Source organism: Miniopterus schreibersii (assembly GCF_964146895.1).
Source record: "Miniopterus schreibersii genome assembly, chromosome: 7".
NCBI lineage: Eukaryota > Metazoa > Chordata > Mammalia > Chiroptera > Miniopteridae > Miniopterus > Miniopterus schreibersii.
Genome location: NC_138108.1, coordinates 30,565,165 through 30,586,264, shown reverse-complemented (window position 1 = coordinate 30,586,264; position 21,100 = coordinate 30,565,165). Strand labels below are relative to the sequence as shown.

Genomic DNA, 21,100 nt, shown 5'->3' with positions numbered 1-21,100 from the left:
TCCCACTTCACTAACTGGAAGGGCTTGGAGGAGATACTGGGACCAGCAGATTCGGGTGCCTCCTGGGCATGATCAGTCTCCTCTGAAAGCACGGGGGGAGAGGTGTTCTAGGTGCCCAGAGAGATGGACCTGATGCGGGAGGTCTGCGTGTTACTACCCTTCACCCTTCAAGGAAGGAAGCCTCCCACACTTCTGCAAATATAGAGCCCAACAGTATAATGTGCTTTTCACTAGCATGTACTATAGACAGGGCGGGGCAAGAGTAGGCTTACAGTTGTTCGTATGGAAAATAATACAATAATAAATAATAATGCAAGAATAAACTGTGTTTCACGTACTCACAACTGCAAACTTACTTTTGTCCCACCCTATATATATCTAATACACATCTTTCTTTAAAAAAGAGAAAATCAGTTCTGTAATACGTGTTACCCCGGTCTTCGTTATCACGCAAAATACTGAGTGAAGAGCATCCCCACGGGCTGGGTTGGGCGGATCAGAGTCTCTTACAGAAGTTTGGAATTGAGACAGAAATGTTCACCTCAGTCTGTCCTGTTTTCTCCGACAGAAAAGATGTGCACTGGGGAGCTGTGGATCATCAGTGTTTGGGACTGTGGGCCCTCAGGCAGTGAAAACATCTGTGTGTGGGGTGGGGGCAATAAATCTACAGAGAGAAAAGCAGAGGGGAAAGAGAGCTTGCTTCCTGGCTTCCTGGCTTCCTGGCTCTTGATTCTAGTCCCTCAGGAGACTGGGCTGCCTCCACCCATGGCCTGAAGTTCATTTTTCTTATGTGCAATGAAGTCTTTCCTAAAACATTGACTTCACAAGTTTCCTGATAACAAAGCACAATCATAATCCTTTTATCAAGTTCAATTGTTCAGTTCTCAAGAATCTGAACTACAAATAAGAACCCAGAAGTAATCATATGATGTACTCAAATAGCAGGAAGTATGTATGTTTTTGATCCTAGCTGTGCCTGACCTTGCCAACTATCTCCTCAAAGAAAGAAAGAAAGAAAAAAAAGCAATTCACCAAATATCTATTGGGCAGCTGCTATATGCTCTGTACCAGGTCAAATGCTTAAGGCTTGAAAGCCATCAAGAACACTTCCCCTGTCTCCTGGGAGCTTTCAATATAGTGGAAGAATTAGATAAGTAGAATGGACCATATTTCCCTGAAGTATGCTGGTGAAAGAATTCAGTCTTCTTTAACATCACTCTCAATGGAAATCTCAATGTTGATTAAGAAATGATAATACTCCGTTGCACATTTTATTTGTTTAATATTTCAAGAGGCCAAGCATGATCATCAACCACAAAAATCTCAAGAATTTTAAAGGTATGACTAACTTAAATTCTTTTGAAGATGTTGGATGAATGTTGCAGAGTTTTAGATGAGAGAGAAACAGTGTCTTCCAAGACACAGATCCAACCAAATGATTCCATGCAATTTAACGTCCCTCTGCTGGTTGTGTGGAACGGGTCATACAACTTTGATGTGATCATGTGGAACTTTTAACTAGGCTGTCTATGCTGAGAACATAGCAGAGTCCTTTTTGTCAAAGAAACAAACATTCAGACAGTCAGAGGGAGGTTATAATATCAAGTTCATTATGTAAGATTAATGCATGGAAATCTATATACTAATATTTTTACTACTTTTATATTGATTATGCATCAAAGGTCGTATGTTGTGTTTTAAAGTTAACTTGGTAAAGTATTTGGAATAGGACCTATAAAAGTAACTTCTATCGGAATATAAATTAACACATATTTATTTTAGAATATTTGGATAACATAGACCAGTATTGTATGACCTAATCCACAACACCATTTTATTGCTACAGTCATAATTTTTATTTTTATAATTAGTTTCTTAGATCCTTACTTGCCCTATCAGCAGAAAGTCTAATATAGATTCTCCCCAAATTATCTGAAGACCACAGGGGCTTAGTCCAAAGGAGGACAGGGTGAGCAGTTTCCAACTCCAGGTATAGAGGGAATTGATCTAGGGAGAAAAGCTCTAGACCCTTTTACTAGACACAGTCCATCCTGTGGTAATTCCTTTCCTGGTTTTGGCCCCTGCCCAGCCAGTGGGGGACCCTGATCTGGGGGTCTGCAATTAGAGCTCTCTTGAAGTTCCTCACATACTCAATGTTAGTCACCATTTTTCCCCGAATGCACAGCACTGGGTCAAGGTGGCTGAGTCCCAAGGAGCTTCCAGCTTTGCTGTGTGCTGTGCTTCCTCCAAGAAGTCTAGGCCCTTATGTTTATGCCAGGACACCAACTTAGGTTTGCCCAGTCCTAAAGATAATTTTATTTTAGGCTTAATTGCTCTTCTCTGATAATGGGCATTGGTCAGGCTACCCTCATAAGTCTCAAAAACAGTAGGGTAAAGTATTTGCCTTTACAGATGGTCAGAGTGCCACACTCATAATATCCAGCTATTTCATCAGGGATCAATTTTGTGGCCACTGTAATACGTGGTAATATGTGGTCACTGTAGAATATGTTGAATATTACACAGAAAAAGTTTGAAATTACCCCATAACCCCAACCACAGATAGCCTCTGCTAATGTTGTATAGAAGGATTCTTGTCCTAAATTATCCCCCCCAAACTTCTCTTGCACTGTTCTCCCATGCTCACCCTTGACATAACAATTTGGACAAGCAGCTGCTCTCTGAACAAACCCTATTTTCTCTGTCCATTGTATTTCCTTTTCCTGGAATGCTTTCCTCACCATATTTGCCTGTTGATGTCTGCCTCTTTCAAGGCCCAGACTGAATGTACTTCTCTCTTAAAGGTGAAGTTCTGAACTCATCCTCTGGTGGAAGCTCCACCTACTCTGACTACAATCTGTACTTCTCTAAAAGTACTTATATTATTATGCCCTTGTATTGTTCATATTTTTGCAGTAATCTCAACTCCCTGACTGAATTGCAGTCTTGGGAGTAATTGCTACTTGAAAGTAAGAATTTTGTTTCACTCAACTTTTTGTCTTCCATGTCAACTGGTGCAATACCTTCCTCACAAATAGTATGTATTCAGTAAATATTTGTTGAAAAATATATGTATGCACCAGCAATGGAAAGACTACAGATCAATTTAGTTAGCCCAGTCACATTCTTTAAAATCAAAATAATGAATATCAAGTGCCTATTCCATGTAAGATACCAGGTAGTCACTATTTCAAACTTTCCTTAAATTTATTGGGAAAAAGTTCAGATACGAAAAATTATAATAATATAATAAATATCCATATGCCCACTACCCATATTAAGAAAGAAGACATTGTCAATATAATTAAAGCCCCATGAAGACCATCCTGAACACATCTCTTTCGTTCTCCACAGTTGTGAGTCAAATCCTGAACTTGAGAATGACTCTTTCCAAGTATTTATATTTTAACCATATGACACATGTACAGTGGTCCCTCGGTTTTCGAATGTGATCCGTTCTGGAAGACCGTTCGAGTTCTGAAACGTTCGAAAACCGAGGGATCCACAGCCAACAGCTGGGCCTCAGGATCTTGCCCTCAGCGGGAGCCACATGGCATGTTCGACTTCCGAGGCGTGTTCGAAAACCGAAGCATTTCCTTCAGGGTGTTTGGGCATTCATAAACCGAAATGTTTGTCAACGGAGACCTTGGAAAACCGAGGTACCACTGTATTTATACTTTGTGTTTGCTGAATTATTTAAGAATATTCAATTCTGCTATAGAAAATAAGAGAAATGAATGTATAGGGAGAAAAATAAAACTAAGAATCAAAGCATACAGCTTATGAGACAGGCAAAATCCCTAAAATGTTAAATAAGAACAAGTAAGTTGGTAACCGCTGAGGCGCGTTAGACATGGATAAAGTAGAGCACTTGTGTGATGAACACAATTGAAAGGGATGGAAAGAGCAAGAGACACCTAGTAGTCATGATACACTAAATATACATGAGGCTGTGAATCATCAAATAGTCATGACACACCAAAGATACATGAGGCATATAAGGCATTCACTAATTATGAGGTCTTAATTGGGTTAACCATTGGCTCCTCATATCCTCTGCACAAAGAATGCAAATAAAATCCATAGCTGTTCATCGAGCTAATTGGTAAGCGACAGCTATCAGCCAGATGCACTTTCTACGAAGCCTATAGAGTAACTGTTTTGACCCTAGGCACCTCCTACACTTTGGGCCACTTTGCTCAGCTCTCAGTTCTGGTCCTTGCCAGCATACCCTTCTCAAGGAGGAGAGAGACGGGACTGAGGATTCAGGCAGTGTCATCCTTCTGCCTTGCGTACAACGTGTCTTAAATGTGTTAACCCTATCTCATCTCTTTCACCTTGCTTCTTGCTGTGTGTTTTCAATTGGTTTAATAAACCATGTGATTTAAGCACATTGTTTTGGTCTGTAAGCTCTTCTGTTCTGTGATCTCTTGGATAGGTTGCCTGTTATTCTGCTTATAGGCTTCTGTGGCAACAAGGTCATTTCCCATACACCAGTATTCACAAGTTTTTAACCTGGATATATATGTCATCATATTGTACATATTCATCTGCAACTTGCTTTTTATTTTTCAACATCGTAAGAGTCTTCCATGGAAGGTATGTAGATCTTTTTAATTTATTTTCATGGCTATATCTACTATATGAATATGTCACGATTTATTTATGAATGCTTCTCTTGACCTAATGTAGGCTGTTTCCTATTTTTTACTGCTGCAATCAATGCTGCCGTGAATATTCTTGTACATATCTCCCAGGGCACATGGAGGATATACCTAGGAGTACAGTCTCAGGGTCAAAGGGTATACACATCTTTAACTTGACTAAATATTGCCAAACTGCTCTTCAAAGTGATTGCATCAATTTGTACTCTTACCAGAAGTAAATGAGTCCCTATGTTCTCAATCCTAGCCAACACTTTGTGTTGTCAGACTTTAAAAGTTTTGCTGATCTGATGAATGGATGCACTCTGGTTACAAAGAAGTTAACAACCATGGCAAGTAAAAAACCTCATAGCATTTCCTCAGTACTTCAATTATGAAGAAAAACTGTGCTAATTCTGTGTAAGATTTTTGGACTTTCCCATTCCCTGTTTAAGGCCAAATAGTTTCCTCTTTCTCTTTCCAACTTTGTGAACGCCAAAGGAAAAACAACTTTGCAACAAAATTTGTCATTTTCCCCCCCTAGGGATTAGGGTTTGGAAGAATACCATGTTAGTTGCTTTATGTCACAAAAATATCCCTCTGATTATAAACGGGCACAAGAAGAAGAATTTAGTTGCACCCATGCAAATCTGTCATCACTAAGCACATGCCATAATGATGGTGGGTCAGTAGCTGAACAACCATTACTCATAGGCTGAGAATGCACTCAATTAAAAATTCTAGAAAGTCATTCCTTGCCCCAGAATATCTACCCCAGGAGCTTGTTCCATGCCTTAAATCCAACTACTGGATATTAATGCACTGGGGTAAAATTTTTTCATATTTAAGAAATCTCCAAAAGAAAACACATCTCAAAAAATACATTTAGTATTTATAAATTATTAGCACCTTATTTGTCACAACTCTTTCAAAAGTACAAAGAGAATGGGACACAAGGCATGCAAATGTTATCAGGTATGAGATAGAAGCCATCCTCAACTTCTTCCTCTCCCTAATCCAGCACATTCAGACAGGCAAATCTTTTGTTCTTAATTTTTTGCTTAAATCTTTTGGGCTCCACAAGAGCCCTAGCAGTGCTCTCAAAGTTTGGTCTAGGTTCCCTTGTGGCTTCAGATCTTCTAAGGTAATTGTTTAAAAAATGCAGATTCCTTAGTCCTAGACCAGCCTTCCTCAACTCAAATGTCTGAGTGTGATGTCCTGGAATCTGTGTTCTCAACAAACTAAAGTTTGAGTAAAGTTGTTTAAAGTTTGATTGAAAAACAACAGCACGCATTTCTTTTTTTTACAATTGAGAATATAACACACATCAAGAAAAGTAGTGACAACACAAATATGCAGTACAATAGGTTTTTACAGAGTGAACATCCATAGGACAAGGAACAGCCTTGTCAGCACTTCAGAAGCCCTTTCCAATCACTTCCCTCTTCCGTCATTGTCACTGCTATTCTGATGTCTGACTTTACCAGCTTGATTCTTACATTCTCTGGAGACGGGAACTACAGTGACAGAATAAAATCCACAGTGCTTACAGTGTCATGTAAGGCCATTGCGCAACTTGGTCTTTGCAACCTCACCTTCTCCCTCTGCCTCTTCACATTTCATTCTCAAGTCATATGGAACCAGTTATGTTTCATTTTACAACATTGCCCTAACTCATCGCTCATGCTTCATGCTGTTTCACTGCCCCTGTACCTGCTGGGGAGTGCTCCTAGTTCCCGAGTCTTTCTATTAAAGTAATCTTTCAAGACCTGTCCAATTGTGACTTTCTTATAAGCCTCATGACTTTCACCCTGTGCCCCATCCAAGGCAGAACGATCACTCTTTCCACTGTGTGATCAAGAACATCTTATAATGTGGAGCAACTGTTCTTTTACATGTTTATTCCCCTTTCTAGACCAGAAATCAGGGCAGAGATTTCTTTAAAATTCTCCTGAGTATGTAGGCTTAGTCTGTGTCCCTCAGTAAGGTGCTTAATTGGCACATCTTTGGAAAAGTGGATCAGATCATGTTCTTCCATGTCACGAAACAAACCGAGACATTAGGAGAATGCTGGGTGACTAAAAGGGAGGCGAAAGCAAGTGAGGGAAGTGGGATGAAAAATAAAGGGGAAGTGGGGAGTGATGCTTCCCAGATCTCCGGGGGCTCTGAAGAGAAAGGAGCAATCGGACTGCTCCAGGCTGCACTGGGGGGCCTGCCTCACCTGAGTCCTCCCGTCTTTCTCAGATAGGACCCCTAGTTGTCAGACCACTGTGCTGTGTGGGACGCCTAGACTGTTCTGACTTCTTTACATCTCTTCCTGCCTCTAATTATCCCCAGACTATCCCTTTGCTTCTGAGTGCCCATTCTTGCCTGAGAAATGCCACCTTCTAAGGAACCTGCCTATTTCTTGACCTTAGCCTACAAGGAAGGTGGAGCGTTCAGTTCTTCGCCGCCTACCCATCCATAGTATGTGAGAGTAGGAGTGGCGAGCAACAGTGAGGCACACAGACGGGCCTTGTGCAACTGCCCTGGTGCTCAGGGGATCCGGGGCATAGCATCTGGGCAGCGTGCCACGGGGACCTTCGCAGTAATGTAAAGTCCTTACACAAACGAGCCTCGGCTGTTAGGCAGCGTGAGAGGTTGGAAGAACAGGAATGAGAAGAATGACTCGAAACAGATACAATCCAGAAAAGATATTGTAAAACAAAATGAAAATCTATCAGGAAGTACTCTGAAAGGGAGCCACTGCTGCTGGTTTAATCCCGGGGCTGCGGGTAGGGCAGCTTTGGGTCTGGAGGTGCTGGAGGCCAGCGTGGAGCCCACACTCTTGGGAGATGGTTGTGCCTGTGAAATGAACGAAGAGCAGGGCCCTGCAAGCTGCAGTCTTGGAGGCGCTGGGCCCCTCTGAGGTCCCCTAAAGAACCACAGCGGCCTGCTAGAGGTTCTCCAGCAGCACTGGGCCAGCACTAGGAACTTAATGCCACTCTGAATTACCAAGCCTTGGGGCTGCATAAGTCCCTGGAGTAGAGGCATCTGCAAGAAGAAGATACAAGTGGATGCATGCTTGAATGATTAATCAGAAAAACAAATGACTGTATTTGTAACAATAAATTCAAGCAGTTCAAGCAAACTTTTATCTGTATCTGACAGGTGGTAGACTCTCAAGACACGTGGATTATACATATGAGTGGCTCAATTTATTTGTTGGGTAAGTTCCTGATTTTTGTTGTCCTCTTCAAACGAGTGAATAAATATAGTACAATTTTGTTTTAATTTTCATTTCATAGTAAACTGCTTTTGAAGCCAGATCTTTGTTAAAAATAATTTAAAATTTTCCTGATTTTCAAAGTAATGCATGTTTGTTGTTGAAGTTTTTGAAAATTAAAACCATAAAGAAAATAAAAATTATTTATAGTACCATCAACCAGAGATAACTACCGGTAACATTTGGTAAATTTCCTGCCATATTTAGGTAGAGAGATTATAGATTGTTCTGCTCTGTTTTGACCAATAATATTTTATCATGAGCATTTCCCAATACTATTAAATATTAAATACTATTAATATTAATATTAAGTATTAATTAAAATCATTACTTTGAAAGTCTTGGTTTTTCCATTTTATAAAGTTGTGATAAATATCCTCTTCTTAAATGTTTATAAACTTAGGATAATATCTTAGAAGTGAATGTGTTGGATTAAATAATATGAATACCTTGAAACTCACGGTTCAATTCACCAAACTGCCCTTTTGAAGGTTGTTTACCTTTTTACCAGCAATTTGCATAACAGCCCCCAACCCTACCAACAACAGGAAAATTTGGGACCTTTTACTTAAGAAACATATTTAAGAGTTGGAAAGAACTCTCACTCTCACTATTAGAGACTGTCTTTAGTAGGAGGTAAAAAATATAGCAATAGATTGAAAACAAAGAAATCAAGGTCCTTAAAATTTTTGACTACCATGTAGTATTGCCAATCCTGGGCCAGCTGATGAGTCAGGATGTCTAAATCTGGGTAAACATGTTACTTGGCAATTTTATGGGAACAGAATCATGTTTGACTTACCTTTGTTTCAACAGTTTTAAGTTTCTTGCTGTACAATACAAGCATTGTCCTTTCAAAGTGTCTGCTCTTCGAAGGCAGTCAGCATTGAGTAATTTGTTGTGACAATTAGCTCGACTCATTATTAACATACTCAATTTCTTTCTATCTTAAGTAGCATGGTGAAAGCACTTGGTGTGGTGTTTTTTGAACCCATTCTGCTTTTCTTTCCTTTTCCTGATATACACCTGTACCTGATACATACACCACTGCTTCCGCAGATTTGTCCCCACTACTCCATCCTATCATTGCCATCTGTCCCAGGTCAAGAGCACACTTTTATGGCTTAGAGGAATTTACGTGAAGATGATCTCTTCTCTGCCTCTTCTGTTTTCCTCTTCAGGAGAGTCATGTACTTGGGTATGTTTTCTTTGGTTTATCACTTCTCCCAGAATGGTTATGTCCATTAGTCAGCTTCTCACAAGTGCAGTTATCTTCTTTTTGCCCTTTGCTCTCTCCCCACTTTCTTCCAACTCTTGCCCATTTACTTCAAGAAAGGTTCTCTTCTTTACACGCTCTCTTCCTATATCCTTGCCTCTTTTACCAGCTGGACAAAGCCCCACATCTTGGCTGACAGATCACATACCTTTGTCAAGGACACAAACAAAATCTTCTATACACCCTCATGCAGAATGCTTACAAGGTGTACTCTAGCTGGTGGGTTCTTTGCCTGCGGAGTGTAGATCTGCAGAAGGAGAAAAGCTGAGACAAGAGGGGAGCACAGACTTGCTATCAATCTCACCAAACTGGGTGGAGAAGAGCAAAAGCTAAACATGGATTCGTGAGGAACAAGAAAGCCAAGGATGAAGTGTGCAAATGGAAGACGGTTTGGATAAGTCGCAGAGATTGTGAGCAGTGTATTTTTATTTTATTTTTTACCTCTTCTCCAACCTGCCTGCGTAGTTAGCTGATAATTATAAATGGCCAGTGTCTTAGTCCATTCAGGCTGCTCTAACAAAATACCATAGACTGGTGACTTAACAACAAACATTTATTTCTCACAGTAGGGACCCTGGAAAGTCCAGGTCAAGACACTGGCGGCCAATGATTTGGTGTCTGGTGAGGGGCCGCTTCCTGGTTCATGGATGGCCATTGTCTCACAGTGTCCTCATGTGTTTAAAAGGGCAAATAGGCTCTCTGGGGTTCTCTTTTGTAAGGACACTAGTGCCATTCATGAGGGCTTCACGCTCATGACCTAATCATTTCCCAAAGACATATAGATTTCAACATATGAATCTGGGGGACACACAACCAATCAGTTCGTAACAACCAGGAATAAGTGGCTAATAGTGTTGCTGAGACCTGAAAGTGTTACAGGGCAGTTCATTATACAAGTCCTGCGCAGTGGATGCTGGAGAAAAGAGAAATGGTGGGAAGAGAAGAGAAAGAGTAGCTGAGTTGTAACCACTGCTGCCAGAGAAAAGGGATAGAGGAAGAAGAAAAACAAGGCTCTAAGTCTTTAAAAATATCTGGAAATTCTCTTTAGAAAGCCTTTTTGAAAGTTTCCATTTACATTCCCTCCAGTCTTAAACACAGCTTTTAAAATAAAACCAAAATTACCCTTCATTCATTTAAATGTTTGGTTGTACTTACTGCCTAATATTAGTATTTTTCTGCTCTTTATATTAGCAATGTATAGTATACATTTCCTTATCTGTAGAAGTCAACAGGATTAGATGACTTCTAATATCCTACCTAGCACCCCCAATGTCTATAATTCTGTCTTTTCATTTGCATTTTATAGGCACTTGTAGCCCATCCTGGGAATCTAATGATCTCATTTCTCAGTCCAACAGGGATTGTATGACAAGTTCAAAGTAACCAACTTATAAATAAATAAACTATTGGAAACTAAGCTAGTTGTATGTTGAATTTCTGAAAAGTATCTGAATTATACTTTGAATGTACAAAGGAGGTTGAGCTAGGTGAACTTCATAATCCTTTACATCTTAAAATTCTATAGTATCTTGTAACAAAACACAATGTATGAAGATTTGCTTATTTTTTAGATCAGGTATTTTTAAAAGTCATGGCTCTTGAAATGATCAGTTATCATATATGTTCCTATTAGCTTACCTTTAAGAAAGTTGTTTATAATTTCCATATATTTTAAAATACTTGAATCTCCATTTGAATATTTTAAATCTACAATATACTTCCAAAGCTTTAAATTTCATATTGCAAAATGTGAGAATTTTAAATTATATTTCTGGTAATAAGAATATTGCACATGACTCAGTTAATTGTAGGGCCACCACTACACAGAGCAGAAAATTCATTAAGTATAGAATTGTTCTGAGGGAATAATAGGAGAACAGGAGAATAGAATTATATTGTATCTTAGATCTTGTAGGTCATAAACCATGATATTCGTTCTTCTAAGAACATTTGAAATCTATTATGAATTCTTTTGTTTTGAAGCACTGAAGCATTTTAAAGTAAGAAGTCTTTCTGAAAGCAATAAATTAGTGTTCTTTCAGTGAAATTTTCACTCAAATGTCAGAACCACTACCAACTTTCTACATTATTTTTTTTCCAAATACTTTTTTTAGTTCCACAATGTAGAAATGTCTTTTTTAATCTAAAGAGTTCCTTATTTTTGCAAATGCATTAATAATTGAAGTATTTTTAACAAAAATTTTTTTAGATCCTGTTAAACAAAGATTTACTGAACTCAAGAGAACTATAAGCTATACTTACAGGATGGAATGGAATATGGAATAGATAGCCATAATTGTTCTTACAGGATGGAATTCTTTCTCTTGCAAACCACTAGGGCCTAGTAGTGGGAGAAGACTGTGTGTGTGTGTGTTTGTGTGTGTATGTGTGTTGGAAGAATGGAGGTGGTGTTTTTAGGGGTGGGATGGGTGACAAAAGTGGTAAGGGGATAAATAAGAATCCTAATTGTCTCAGATACAGGTGAATGCCTCTTTTTGAGCAGCCATATTGAATAAAGTGTTGTCATATAAGAGATACAGAATTGGATGCCAGAAAGGTTAAAATTTTGTCTTTCCTTCATTTTCTTCCTCCCACCACTTGCCCCAGCACCAAAGGGCATTGAAGGCAATGTTTTGTTAATCATCACCTGAGGATTTTTTCCCACTGATTTTTAGAAAGAGAGGGAGAGAGGGAGGGAGGGAGGTGGGGAGGAAGAGGGAGAGAGAAACATTGATGTGAGAGAGACACATGGACTGGTTGCCTCCCACACATGCCCAGACCGAGGCCAGGAATTGAACCTGTGACCCTTTGGTACATGGGCTGACACTCTAACCACTGAGTGACTCTGACCAGGGCCCAAAATGCCATTCTTAATGTGGGAAAATATACTATCTAAATGTGTCTAGAAAACAAACAAGAAGAGATTTCAGTGTTTAACTGCAGAAATAACCAGTTGCAAGGCAGGAGCCAAAGTGTCTGCCCTGACACATTTCCTTTTCAGCCTCAGGTTCAGTACTAGACAGACATATAAAACTCAGGAAGAGGGTTTAATGTTATTTCTTCTAACTTTGGAAACAATTCTCAATTAATTTGAGAATTGGGAGGCTCAGTTAATCCAGGTAAAACTACTCATTTCAGTGACTTGTGAATCACTGATTGTTCATCTTTGTGAAAGTTATTTTTCTCTGGCTGTTCATAACCAACAATGTTTGCAAAACATCAGGAATCCAGAGAATACCTGGAAGGGAATTTTCAGATTCCATTGCCTGGAAATTTATTGACCTATATCTTTCCAAGAAATTGCCTTTATTTTATAGCAACTTTCTCTTTAGCAGAACAAGGTCCACAGCTGCAAAACCACGACAGGCTGACAAACTTCCAGTAGTGATTTCCTCCAGTGAAGAATTCGAGGAAGCAAACATGCTCATTCATTTTAAATATCAACACAACTACCTCAGATAGAACCTTTTACTAACTAACCCTGTTGAAAGGTTTAATTACATATAGGGTGTCCCCCCCAAAATGTATGCACACTTTGAATATAATTATAAAGGCAGTGTTTATTAAAATACATTTAATTTTCATTTAACAGCTATCAGCTATTAAAAGTGTGTATAGGCTATGGGGCGACACCCTGTACATTCCATTGTGACATTACTCATTCCTATAACATTTTCATAGAAAGAAAAGAAAAGGTTTAGTACTTTAATAATATCTTTTTCTTTCAATGTTATCATACCACCCATTGCTCCAACATAAAGATGTGGTATGAAGAATTTCCCATCTCAAAGAATGCCTTGTATCCGCATCAGGAAAGTAGGCATACTCTGGGAGGCCGGCCAGGATGTGGGCATGGCCTCCTATAAAACTGGATTTTTATATGTATCCTAAAATGGGATTCTACCTGCCCTTGCACTAGCTTCATATTTACTAAACACTCTCTACCCTTCAAGAACACAACGCTAAAATCTGGGAAAAAATTTCATTTCCCCATTTCTGCAAAGAAAGGAAAAATAGAATCTCTAACAAATTTCCAAATTTTTTGGCAATCGTCTAAGTACATTTTTGGAGGTGTTTTAATACTTTCTTTGGTTAGAAAAGTTCACGCAAGCCAAACTAAAAACTTCTATATCGTGCTTTGCGAACTCTATTTCCACACGCCCGGGACTGTCCTAGCGCGGTTGGACTTCCACCCCGCGGAAACGGAAACTATTCACCAATAAAACAACAGGCAGGTTTTCAGGAGGGCTGATAAGGTCGGAGTAAGTTACCAGCAAGCACGACTCCAGACGACGCTGCACTTCGGGTCTGTCGGTTCCCATGCCTGCCCTCCTCCCCGACTCGCAAGGCCCGGGCCAGAGCCCGCGGAGATCCTCCGGGAGCCGCGCGTGCCCAGCCCGCGCCGCACACCTGCCGCCCCGCGCGGCGCGGTCTCGGCCAACCTCCCGCGGCCGCCCGCCCGTCGGCCCCCAGCCTGCGGGGCGAGGCAGGGCGAGCCGGGCGCTCGGATCAGTGGGCCCAGCACGCTACCATCATTTTTTTAAGTCTCTCTCCCGGGGGACTTGGATTTGGCCCGGTGTGCTCTTTGAAATACTATATCGGGAGCCTCACACATTAAAAAAAAAATTTTTTTTTTGTAATTGCAACCTTGCCGGTTCCCTCGGCAGCTGGAGAGCAGGCCCGAGGCGGCGGCCCCGCCCCGCCCCGCCCCCGCTTCCCTCCTGCCCTCCTGCCCGCCCCCTCCCCTCGCCTCTCCCGGAGCCCGACTCGCGGGAGCCGCCCCCTCCCGGCGCCCACTTGGTTCCTCCCAGCTGCCGTGTGAATGGGCCGCCCTCCGGGTTCCGCGGAGGGGGCGGTGGGAAGAGGCCGTGCCCGGCCCCGGCGGCCGCCGCCCCCATCCCGCGGCGGCCCACGCCGAGATCTGCGTCACTCGGCCGCGCGTGGGCGGCAGCCGGAGCGGCGAATGTAGCAAGAGCGGAATCTCCCAATGTGACAGCGCGCGGGGGGTGGAGGCGGGCGGGGGAGGGAGAGGGTGCAGCGTGCTGGGGGAGGAGAGGAGAGGAGGAGAGGAGAGGAGGAGAGGGAGGGGAGGGAGTAGGCGGAGGGAGGACGCGGCGGGGGAGGCGCCGCGGCCGCTGCCCGCGCGCCCGAAAGCGGAGGATCCGCCGCCGCCACCGCGGCTGAGCGCGAGCCGTCGGGGCTGGCGGGCGGGCAGAGGCGGCGGGTCGGCGCAGGGGGGGAGCAGGAGCGCGCGCCCACCACCTTCCCTTCCCCCCTCGATGGGCGCGGGGGCGTCCCGGCCGCCGCAGCAGCCTGTGGAGGGAGAGCCGGGGGCCGTCACTTCGGAGTCGGGGCTGAGCAGCCTTCGGGGGAGAGCGCGCCAAGACCGCTGGCCGAGTAAGTACCACTCGCCGGCGGCCGGGTGCGGGACGCGTTCGCGCTCGGGCCGCCGCGGGCGCCTCGGGGCGGCGGGCGGCCGGGGGAGTGGGCCCCGCGCGGCCGCCGCCTGAAGGAGGGCGTTATCCGGCTTGTGTGGGCGATTCCCGGAGAAATTCCGTGCGCGCTGGCCGCGGGAAGACGACGAGCCGAGGCGGCGGGCCCGGCGGCGAGGTCCCCCTCGGAAGAAGCCGGGGCGCCCGGTCCCTGGAACCGGCGGGGGTCGTCGCCTGGCGCGCTCGGCCGTGGCGGGGCTGCGTGGTGTGGCGCGCGCCTGCCTCTCCCCGGAGCGGAATCTTTTTGTTGGTTTGTTTACTTTACGAAAGTGTTGCACTTCCAGTCTTCATCTTGGCCCTGGGTGTCCGCTCCCTCCGAATGTAGTTTGCTCTTTAAAAGCGGAAGGAGAGTTTTGCTTGGAAGCGGCTCGCAGAAACTTGGCACCGAGGCGTACGGGGAAGCGAGAGGCTCATTGTGCTCGCTGAGGCCGAGTGTGGAATTTGCAAACACACGTGGGACCCACAGGGCTGGGATGCAGAGGTGTGTGCCCTTATTCATGGAGAAACATTGCAAGCGCTCTCGGATGTCTATGGTCTGCAACCTCGGGGTTCGCAAGGCTCGAGGTGAAACAACCCCTCCAGTAAGCCTAAATAAGGTCTTGGGGAAAGGGTCGTTGAGTGGGAATATGCGGTTACAGGATCCGCTGACCAAGTTTTGCAGTGGGTGATCCGGAGAACTCCTTGACTTGCACATACTTACCTCTCACTCCATGAGGTCTTGGAAGCATTCAGAATTTTGGGGTATCTGTCAATTTTAAATCTAATCCGAGTTAACCTGCCATTGCCAGTTGGTTTGCCAGTGGTGTGTCTGCAAACTTGCAAACTTAAGGAGTGCAAAGATCAGAAGCTGAAAGGGAAATTCTCAGGTCTTGTTTAAAAATGTTTTGGCAGTTTTAATAGGTAATATTAGATTGCATAGGAACAGAGGAAGGGAATTTAAAATAGATTAGTCACGTAGGAAATGCTAGGCTGTTTTTGTTAGAAAAGTGTGCACACAGTGAATTACCTTCTTAGATTTTCACTTTTTTGAAATTTCTCCCTGTAAGACATAGCAAATTGTGACATGTCATAATTTATGTGTGGGTTTTAAGGAGAAATATTGGAAGAGAGGATGCATAGGATTTACTTTCTTTTGGGTGGAGGCTGATACCTTCCTGAAGACTTAAAAGAGCTGCTTCTAATCTAAGTGCCAATAAAGTGGCTCTTAGGTTCAAGGGTATCCTTTTCCCTCCATTTTCTGGTATATTTAAGACATTTAATATTGTCCTTTCATTAAGTTTTTAAAATTACATTGTCCTTACAGGTGTTAACATGCATATAAGGGTTCTCTTGAGAATTTATAGATGTTTGGCAATGTCAGCCTCCTTTATTCCCTTTTGGGTATTAGATATTGGAAAATTAGGTCTTGAAAGAAAATAATTTCAAGGAGCCATTGGAAGATTTCTTGTTTTAATTTTATTATTTTTAGCATCTTGCACAAAAGTTAATATGCCATCTTGGTATTGGAAAAAATTTTGTTTTCCTTGGCTCTGGTGATTTCCTGTTTCATGTGAATATCAATAATAAGAATAATAGAAACATTGAGGCATTGTAGGTTTTTATTTTATTTCATTCTGCCTTCTGATTAAAATGACAAAAATCCTTAGGAATACTATAGGTTATGTAGGAAATGTAGTAAGCCTATATGTCTAATAAGTAATTTGCTATATTTAACAAATACATTTTGTCTTATTTCAGAATTACTGATAAAATTGAATAACCTCAGCTAAATTAATTTAAAAATTTCCTTTTTGTGACTAGTAAATAACATCCATTGCTCTATAGGACAGTTAATAGATCGTCATTCTCCCTGTTTAGTGAATCAGTTAAAGCGTTAGGTATTTTCTTTCAATACCACTTTAAGGTCATATTCGCTTGTTATTAAGGATTTTGGGGGTTTGCAGTGTGTATTCTTTGAAAGAAGAAATTACATGTATTACAAAGTGGGGGAAACGGTTGAAGAATTTATTGCATAAACTTTAAATACTTAAAGCAAAAGATGGTTGGGTGGAAATAGAAGTATGTCAGGTTTTTGTTTCTTTTGATCTAGACTCTATCCTGAGATGTAGGCTTCATCTGTTCCATTATGGATAAGTGTAATTGTTTTTGTTTGTGCTACTCAAGTGCAGTATTGGAAATGAAAAATACCTTTAAACGTGAATCTGTATTCTGGATACCACAGAACCATGATATATTTATTTTCATGGAAATGACCATTTTATCATATGTTTTCAACAGTTCAGGATCTTGCTAACATATAAGCAACTTGTGTATGTACATTTCATTGTGGAATTTATTAAATATATTAAGGAATAAATAATACTCAAGCATCATATGTTTGCTAGCCCCTTTGCTTTGAATTTTATCTTACCTGCTTCTTTTATTCTTTTTAGCAGAATGAAGAATTGTACAGTTATTATATTAAATGCAAATTTCCTTTCTGATCTGACATGTTCAAAAACTAGTACAATAGAATATACTCTCTTAAACTTAATGATGGAGCAAGTGGGAAATTAGAGGAGTTAATGTTGGGGGAAAAATAGTAATCCTCATCTTGTCAGAATTCTCACACCTAAAACATAGCATTAAGCTTTCAAATAGTTTGTCATTTCTCAATACATTGTATTTAGGGGGGCTGCACATTAATTTAAACAGTATGTTAATTTTATAATTTTTAAAGAGAAATTTCTGTAAAAGATAAAATTTATGTATACTACATGATCAGAGGACACACATTGCTTGATGAATCACTTGACTGTTTGTTGAAGAATTTCCAGCCATATTGTATGATACTGGTATTTACCTATTGGTATTATAGTTGAGTTAATGTATAGTTCAGAGGTGGGGAACATCCAGCCCATGGGCGGAAATCATTTGGTCTCGCCCTGCCAAGGCAATTGCAGACAGGACTCGAAATTCAATAAATGTAGGAGCTTTTTTCATAACTAATTTTTAAGTTGATAATTTTGTATGGCCTGCGAATGATACTACAAATATCCAAATGGCCCTTGGCAGAAAAAAGGTTCCCCACCCGTGGTATGGTTATTGTTTAATTGAAAAATATACCTGATTTAGCTCTCTAGTTTTGATAAATTTAAACTTACACTTTCATTAAAATTTTAAGGAGTTTGAAAGAAATTTTCCCCCAGCGTCATTCAGAATTCAGAAAAGAATCAGTAGAGGAAAACATTTTGTTTCCCAAATTACCATTAATTTCATTAGAAGCTAATGTATAATTAATAGCTATGACAGTAATAAGATCCAAAAAATACCTTGATTTGAGATATATAACTGAATGCTTACTAATAAAAGCCCCTGGGTAAATTGTGTGGTACACAGACCAACCCCGCAATCTTAAGTAACCCTTGATATAACTGAACTACATTTAATTATTTTAACAAGCTCTAGGACTAGGACAGAAGTGAGAAGAATTCATTTCCTAGGCTTAAGGGTCATTCTTCCCTAAGCCCAATTCTTTTTATAAACTTTTTCAGTTTCAACCTTTAAATGTACCCATTGCACCCTTTTCCCCAGGCCTTCAAGCTACCCTCTTCCAAACTTCGTTGTACTTTTAAAGTAGTCTCGGCCTTCAGGTTTCCTATTTCCTTCCTTGCCATTTCCCATCCCTTTCTTTCATTCTGTTAGTGTGCACTGAATCTCTAGATGTGAATAGGAAAACAATCTGGTGGAACTAATTCACCTTAATCTGTAAATGACTCATAAGCTAAATCTTCCCAAGTTTTTTTTTCCACATTTTTTATAAGTCTATAAGAGCTTGCCGTTAACTTAGATAATTTTAAAGTGAAAATTTCAGGCTGTGTTGGGAGGAGGAATTTATAGTTCTCTGCATAAGGAAGCCAGATCTTACTGGGATTTTGCCACAGGTTTCTCCCTACTCCTGGAAGAGTGTATCTTTGGAATGCCATAGATTTCATAAAAGTGTGTGTATACACACGCTATGTATGTATGTGTGTGCGTATAGATATAGATGTATGAGTTATCTATTATATACACACATATTTCCTACATCATGGAGAGGAAGGTTTAAGAGTAGTGATTATGAATCCATCTGAATATAATAATCATTTATAAAGTTGATATTTGTTATTTGGGGACAGCTTATACTGCATTTTAATTTATAGGAACCATAAAGAAAAAGACCTAGGACCTCTCATGACTAAAATTGACTTCTTAAAATACTGGTTGGGGCTGGACTATCGTATGATATATATTATAACACTAGGTGTAGTTCTTGTATTTGGGAGAGGAGCATCCTTTGACGTGTTGGAAAAATATCTGTGTTATGGGAACTCACCATATAGCCTTATAAAAAAGAGGAAGTATTGAGGATGAGAGAATGAAAAGGGTTGTAGGTAAAGTAACAGGATGGGCTGTTCTTTGGTTGGTAATTAACTGGGACACTGGAAGGCATCCCTTTTGGAATATGAAAGGAGGCTGCTGATCAGATTCTGACTCAAACATTGGGTTTCATATAACAGCATCCTTTATAGAGTTGTTACTGAACACATGCTAGGAGTGGGGGGGGGGGGATAAAAGGTGAATGAGACCTAGTTCCTACCCTCAGGGAGCTTATAACCTAACAACTCTTGCATAGTCCTTTCCCCACAAGGAAGCACTTGATATGGCTGTGGGAAACAGCTTCCCTGATGTTCTCCAAGCTGGATGTGGGGATTTAGGGTAGGACAGAGCCCCTTAATGGTCACTAGGGAAAAGAACTATTCCTTCAGTCCCACCTCAGTGTGTTCCAAGCTTCAACCTGCAGTGTGTCCCCACAACTCTCAAAACTCGCGAGTAACTACTAATGTATCTCTCTAACTTCTCTGCACCTTGACATCATCCCTTGAAATGCTTTTCACCTAGATTTATGTTGTCTTCCCTACCTTCCATTTGCAATTCTTTGCAAAACTTTAATTCCAAAGTTTTGAATTAGATCTCTTTTCTACTGTCTTTTGCTAATCTCCCTTGATGATTACATCCACTCCCAAGCTTCAGTTATCACCTCTAGCAGACTAACCTCCAGATTGCTAAGTGTAGCTGGGATCAGTGGTTCATGGACCAGGGACCATGAGTTATTGCATAGTGTTCTCAAATCCAAATGCACACCAACCACTGGCTACCGAGTAAGATGTCTCTCACACATGTCCATTTTGCAAATGAAAAGTAAGTAAGCATGCTTTAGCTGGTTTTGCTCAGTGGTTAGAGCATCGGCCCCAGACTGAAGGGTCTCAGGGTTGATTCCAGTCAAGGGCACGTACTTTGGTTGCAGGCTCAATCTCCCACCCAGTCGGGGCATGTGCAGGAGGCAACCAATCGATGTGTCTCTCACATTGATGTTTCTCTCTCCCTCCCACTCTCTCTGAAAAGCAATGGAAAAACTATCCTCAGATGAGCATTCAAAAAACACAGAGACAAACCACAAATAAATGACCTAACATAATAAAAAAAATTTTTTTAAGTAAACACTTTACGAATTAATAAAATATAAAGTCATTTAATTAAAGTTATAACCAAAGTCATAGTAGTAGTTGTTATGTATTCTCAATCAACAAATACTAAAACTATCAATGAACAGTTGCAATTTTTTATTTAAAATGATCTTCATACCTGAAAAGATTGAGAACCATTAGTTCAAATAATTTTTCTGATAATTCAGCATTTCAACTACTACTTGAGGATTATCAAAATCTCAAAATTGATAAGTCCAAAAGAAAGTATATTTATCTCATTTTCCTCCCTTCTTCCAGATTCCCAAATTTATTCTTTCCAACTTCATTTCTTTTAGTTGCAGCATTACTCTCCAGTTTCCTGAATTACTAAGTGTAGGGACTCCACCTTTGTGTTTTCCTCTTTCTTCCTCAAACCTACATGTCCTTAAGCCACTTCCTCACCCCCCCCTTTTTTTTCCTCTGCCTCAAAAGCATCTAGTTCTAAGTTTTACTGCTTCTTGTCCCAACTTTGAAAGCAACTTCCTCACCTTCAGAACATCCCTCACTGCAATGCCAACTTTAATTCCCTAAAGTACAGGTGTGGCTTTTCACTCACCTGTGCAAGTTTCCCAATTGCATAGATAGAGAAATCCAAACTACTCATTTAGGCACCCCAGACCCACGCCTGCCTTTCCACCTTTCTCCCTGGTCCCTGTTATGCCCTTGTGCTCCTGCCAAACAGATACACTGGGCATTCCCCAGATGTGCCTCCTACTCCCTTGACCCCATGCGAGACACCTTCTTCCCTCGCACCTCCACGGCCTTTCCCAAAAAGCCTCTCCCATACCCCAGCTCTCGGGGTACTCTCCCTTCTCTGAACCCCACAATATGTTCTCTCTCTCTCCCTCTAATTCAGATGTGCCAGTTACTGAGTCAGT

General features: G+C 41.3%; 1 protein-coding gene across 1 annotated transcript in view; it reads left to right on the top strand.

Annotated features, from left to right (window-relative positions):
* Positions 1-14,309: 14,309 nt before the first annotated feature.
* NAB1 (NGFI-A binding protein 1) overlaps positions 14,310-21,100 on the top strand; it is a 41,527-nt gene continuing 34,736 nt past the window's right edge. Inside the window, exon 1 of the mRNA XM_081143075.1 lies at positions 14,310-14,581. The gene's annotated coding sequence lies outside the window, so the exon portion shown is untranslated. The remainder of the gene's footprint in view (positions 14,582-21,100) is intronic.